The sequence below is a fragment of the Eptesicus fuscus genome, chromosome 5 (assembly GCF_027574615.1).
Source record: "Eptesicus fuscus isolate TK198812 chromosome 5, DD_ASM_mEF_20220401, whole genome shotgun sequence".
NCBI lineage: Eukaryota > Metazoa > Chordata > Mammalia > Chiroptera > Vespertilionidae > Eptesicus > Eptesicus fuscus.
This window is the reverse complement of record NC_072477.1, coordinates 66,129,714-66,135,941: the sequence shown is the minus strand read 5'-3', so window position 1 is coordinate 66,135,941 and position 6,228 is coordinate 66,129,714.

Sequence of the window (6,228 nt, the reverse complement as noted above, 5' to 3'; positions counted from 1 at the left end):
CTGTCCATTTAAATCTGTTCTTTTCTCCATAAGTATATGGTGGCCTCCTTGCCGTTCAGTGGGTCTAAAGCTCTCTCTGATAGAATGTGAGCCGAAGTACTGTGAGCCATTTAAGGGTCTAACTTTTTATTGTATTTTTATTTTTTGTGAATCCTCACCCAAGGATATTTTTTAAAGAGAGTGGAAGGGAGAGAGGAGGGAGGGAGAGAAAAACATTTATGTGAGAGAGACACATGGATTGGTTGCCTCCCGTTGGCACCCAGATGGGGGGCCAGGGATCAAACCTACAACGCTTCCGTGCGCCAGCCAACGCTCTAACCACTGAACCAAACAGGCCAGGGCAAGGGTCTAACTCTTAAGACAGCAGATGAGCCTCCTCCCCAGTCTTCCTCCTTCCTATACAATGTTTCCGAAATCCAGCATTGACCATGCAGATGCGGACAATGCATGGAGATGGCAGAGAAACAAGATGGAACCTGAAACGATGGTGTAGAACAGATACAAATTCAAACTCTTGTGTGAGAGAGATACGGATTTATATCTTACTGAGCCACTGCATTTTAGGGTCTCTGTTACACGACGTGTGTTACTCTAACGTAAGCAGTGATATGATTTGGTCAGAGGATTTATGACCCAACCAGTGTGAGAAGGCACAGGGACCTGGACCTGGCATGAAATTACCAGGTGGCCAGGAAGCCAAGTTGAGACCAGGTGGACAAAGGAACTCGAGAAGAAGCGTCACCACCTCTCCACTCCCTACTCAGAAACAGAGGTAACTGGTTTTACCTCCCTTTTAGCTTCACCGCCTGCTTAAACAACTGGCCCGCATCGCAGCTGATCAAGGTTTGTAGGACCTGCCTAAGGTGGCAGGAATGAGCAGGCTGCCATCTTGCCCCCACAGCACAGGTGCAAACATACCAGGCAACACAGTTGGAAAAGGGAGTCACCCAACACTGAAATGGAAAATTCCACAGGCCGGCCTTTTTCAAAACAGCTCACCTTTTCTTTTTCTTTTTTAAAAATCTTTATTGTTCAGATTATTAAAGATGTTCCTCTCTCCCCCCCCCCCCATAGCTCTCCTCCACTCGGTTCCCACCGCACTCCAGGCCTCCCCCCTCCACCTCGTCCATAGGTGTAAGCTCTTTGTCCAATCTCTTCCTGCACTTCCCACAACCCCTTCCCCCGAGAATTGTCAGTCTGCTCCCTTTCCATGCCCCTGATTCTATTACATTCACCAGTCTGTTCTGTTCATCAGGTTTTTTTATTCATTTGATTTTTAGTTCACTTGTTGATAGATATGTATTTGTTGTCACTTTGTTGTTCATAATTTTTTATCTTTACATTTTTGTCTCTTATCTTTACCTTTTTCTTCTCCTTCCTCTTCTTAGAGAATACCTTTCAGCATTTCATATAATACTGGTTTGGTGGTGATGAACACCTTTAGCTTTTTCTTGTCTGTGAAGCTCTTTATCTGACCTTCAGTTCTAAATGATAGCTTTGCTGGGTAGAGTAATCTTGGTTGTAGGTTCTTGCTATTCATCACTTTGTATATTTCTTGTCATTCCCTTCTGGCCTGCATAGTTTCTGTTGAGAAATCAGCTGACAATCGTATGGGTGCTCCCTTGTAGGTAATTAACTGTTTTTCTCTTGCCGCTTTTAAGATTCTCTCTTTGTCTTTTGCCCTTGGCATTTTAATTATGATGTGTCTTGGTGTGGTCCTCTTTGGATTCCTCTTTTTTGGGGTTCTCTGCGCTTCCTGGATTTATAAGTCTATTTCTTTCATCAGGTGGGGGAAGTTTTCTGTCATTATTTCTTCAAATAGGTTTTCAGTATCTTGCTCTCTCTCTTCTTCTGGCACCCCCATAATTCAGATGTTGGTACACTTGAAGTTGTCCCAGAGGCTCCTTACACTATCTTCATATTTTTGGATTCTTTTTTCTTTTTGCTTTTCCGGTTGGGTGTATTTTGCTTCTTCGTATTTCAAATCTTTGACTTGATTCTTGGGATCCTCTAGTCTGCTGTTGAATCTCTGTATATTATTCTTTATTTCAGTCAGTGTATGCTTAATTTCTGATTCGTCCTTTTTTATATTGTTGAGGGTCTCACTAAATTTCTCGGAGGTTTCCAGAAGATTCTTGAGTAACCTTATAACCGTGGTTTTGAACTCTATATCCAGTATTTTGCTTTCATCCATTTCTTTTATTTGTGACCTGTTTCTTTGTCTCCGCATTTTGGCTGCTTCCCTGTGTTTGTTTCTATGTACTGGGTAGCTACTAAGTCTCCGTGAGTTGATAGAGTGGCCTTGTGTGGTTGGTGTCCTAAAGGGTCCAGTGGTTTAGCCTCCCCAGTTACCTGAGGTGGACACTCTTGGTGCACCCCTTTGTGGGCTGTTTGCACAGTCTTATTGTAGTTAACCCTTGATTGCTGTTGGTATCACTGGGAGGAATTGACACTCAGGCCAATTGGCTGTGAGGACCAGCTGTGTCTATACTGGAAGATCTGTTGTGAAGGAGACGACACCCTTATGGGGCAGGAGTTGCTTCAGTGGGGCTTTGGTGCTCACTGAGTCTGCCCCTTGAGTGTGTCTCTTATGTATGTGAAGAGTTGTAATCTGGTATGGTCTCACTCTGACCACTGGGTATACTGGCTCTTGGATCTCCAAGGAGGTGCAAGGTCAGCCTCTGTCTGGGGCCGCCCAGCAGGAGCTACAGAGACATCTGCAGATTCCTCCTCTTTGTATGGGGTTTGGAAGTGCCCAGACAAGGCCCAGCTGTGAAGCAAGGCAGGCTGCTGCTGCCGGGCCTTGGGCCTTCTTTTGGAAGCTCTGGGGCTCTCTGACCCAGCTGCAGTTTGACAGGTTTTAGGGGGAGAAAGGACAGGCCATTCATATGCAAAAGCCACTGCGCAGAGCTTGGGTGGGGTTGTAAATTGGGTGGGACAGGGTCTCTGGGAATCACCAGGGCGGAGCAAACAGCAATGTCTGCCAGTCAGCCCTGCACCAGAGAGGTGCCTGGGTCTCTGCATCCCGTGCCCCCCGTGTAGGAACAATGATCGCTGGGAGCACCCCTGAGAGAAAGCCACCCTTGCGTTCCTGTCCCAATGCCAGACAGCCCAGTTTCTCCCCGTATGTGCCTGGGTCTCCCAGAGTCTCGCCCGGAACTGGAGTTCAGAGCAAGCGGGAGCTTGTATCTCCCTCCCGTTTAAAAGAGCAGCACATCCAGGTGCCAGCACTTTCCGTGCCTCCGCACCTCTTACCAGTCTCAATGCGCTTTCTTCACCTCTTAGTTGTGGAACTTCCACTCAGCCAGCTCTCCCGCGGTTCTGGGTGGTAGTTGTTCTGCCGTTTAGTTGTGGTTTTGATGTGGTTGTGAGAGGCAGCAAGTACAGGTTTACCTGTGCCGCCATCTTGGTTCTCCCCCAAGAGCTCACCTTTTCGCACAAGCCCGCTTCATCCCCTGCGTGTGAGAGCAGCCAAGCAGAGCCAGCCCCTGGCCCCGCTTAGAGGCCCTTCCTCTCCTCTGTGTGCCTCCCTTGTGCTGGAGCATAAGCTTAATAACATCTGTCTGGGGATTTCTCTGGGGTTTCCTCTTTATTTCCATCTAGGGAACCCAAGCACTTCAATGTCAATAGCAAGTGTACATCTGCAGTTAGTCCCTCGGGATGACCAGCCTGTTCCCACGACGGTGAAGCAGGAGGAGGGAAGGAGGCCAGGACGTCAGCTTCAATGACACTGGCCTTTGAGATCACCCGTTTCACTGTCCTCGCTCTCACTGAACTCGAATGATGGACTGTATTTGCTTACGATGCCTTCAGATTGCCTTCCAGTGGAGAGCATGCACCAACCTATCGCCTACACCCCTTGGCAGACCTGTTCCTAAGTATTTAACCTTTTGCACTCGGATGTCGAGTGTGACTTGACACGGTTAGCATTAGAATAAAGGAATCGAGGAAAAAGCAAGCGAGTGCAAAGGGTTAAATTTATCAATACAGGGTGGTGGGACGGGGGTGGGGGTGGGGGGAAATCAATGAAATTTAGTGAACTGGTTCAAACCAGAACACGCCTATCTAGAACACTTGGCTTACCTAGAACATTAAGGTACTGGAGCCCAACAGAGGACCAGAAGGCAGGACAGGCAGAGGCAGGCACTGAGCTCAATTACTTTATTCCGAGGAGATCCCACAATTCCTCCTTCAGAGTACCTTTCATTGGTTCAGAAGTTCTCAATCAGGTAAAACACTGAAGTTGCACAGGTCCTTAAATTGCAGCAGTGTAGCTGTCAGCATCATTTAGTGTTAGACACACGGCAGTCACATCACAGGGGACCTGAGCACCGGGCGCTCACATGACCCAGGTCCTCAGGAAAGAATATGTTCTGTTTGGTTTGTTTAAGCAATGACATTGAAAAACTCTATTAAAATCCTAGCCAGTTTGGCTCAGTAGATAAGAGTGTCAGTCTGCGGAATGAAGGGTCCTGGGTTTGATTCCAGTCACGGGCACATGCCCAGGTTGCAGGCTCGGTCCCCAGTGGGGGGCATGCAGGAGGCAGCCGATCAATGATTCTTCTCATCATTGTTGTTTCTATCTCTCTCCCCCTCTCCCTTCCTCTTCGAAATCAATTAAAATATATATATATTAAAGAGAGTTCCAGCCAAGATAAATCCTGGTGCTTCAAAGAATTAAATTTCCGCTCTCTGAAAGACTTAGCTATTCAGAAAGATTCTGGATAACAGTTTATGCTGCTTTTTCCAAATCCATTGCGCTGAGTGCAAACTGAGACCACTGTGCTGCACTGCCCCCAAACCCCTGCCCCCTCCCGCAGACTGCCCTCCTCAGACATTCCCAGGCCAGTGGCATCATGACTTTTCAAGGGTGTGTCAACAAAAATTACCAACCCGAGGTGGGGAGAGAGATTTTATTCAGCTGAGAGACTTTGTTCAGCTGAACAGTTTGCAAACCCAGGAAGCGCAGCTTCAGGTGGAAACTGAAAGTGCACTCCACCAAGACAGAGGGAAGGCTGCCTTTATGGAGGAATTTCCCCGCCGGATCCCCAAGTGGCCCACTTTTATGGAAATGAAGCATCTACATTTGTACAGTTCTGATTGGTCCAAGTGGTGCAGTTCTGAATGGTCCTTATGGAGCAGTTCTGTGTAGCTGGTAGAGATGCAAATAAGGATATAGTTGCGCAGTTCTGATTGGATGGCAAGTCTCAGTAAAAAGCCGAAACTGGGAACTCCCTGATAAGGGTTGACTCAGGAGGCAGGAGGATGAAAGCTCAGGGAATGGCTTTTCCCTGAAGTGCAGGGTGCAGGAGAGGCCTTGTCAGCCATGGCTGTTAGACTCTGCTGACAAACTTGAGCCCAGTTAACCATGAGGAGTCCTTCTCGGTAGATAGATTCCTTTTCTAGGTTCACAGGTGCAAGGGGCGGAGCTCTTGGGCTGTGCAGGACCCTCACCTGGGAAATGGGAAGGAAGCCCTTCCCTCTCCTGCGGTAGCAGGAATAGCCACGGGGGTGGTGTTTGTGTTGGGTGCTGGTGGCAGTGAGGGGTGGGACATCCTCACAGAGAGTGCTCTGGGGGCCGTCAGCTGTCCGGGGGCTTAGAAAACTCCCCCTGGCTCCTTTGACCCTCTGTGTCCCTGCTTCCTTTTCCCTCACAGGCTGCCGGCCTAACCCCGGTCCAGGTGAGACCCAGAGAGGCCCCCCGAGCCTTGAGGCCAGGCTATTTCTTTTGGAGCTTTGGGACCCACACAATGAGATCCCAAGGGCAGGCGGGCAGAGGCACAGGCCCTGCTGGGCTGCTCACAGAGCACATTCCCCTGCACTTTGGGAAGAGACTCTTACCTCCGAGTAGGGAATTAGGAGTTGGGAAGCCTCCCACTCAGGGATCTTTGTTTCTCTCACTCAAGGTGCCAAGAACTGTAGGCCAGGGACTGTGGGAAACAGATATCATCTTGAGCGTTGTAACTTCCCGTGTCCAGTTCTGCTTTTACTTCATATCCTTATTTTGATGAGCAAGAAAACCCATAAGTAAATAAAAAAGTAAAATGCTCATTTGGGGCAGTAGCTAGTGGGGAACCAGGAGTACAACATGGAGCAGAGGGCCCAGCCAGTTTGGTTCAGTAATCAAGCTTCGGCCCACGGACTGAGGACTGCGGTTCTATTCCAGTCAAGGGCACGTACCTGGGTTGCAGGCTCAATCCCTGGCCCCAGTCGAGGTGCGTGTGGGAG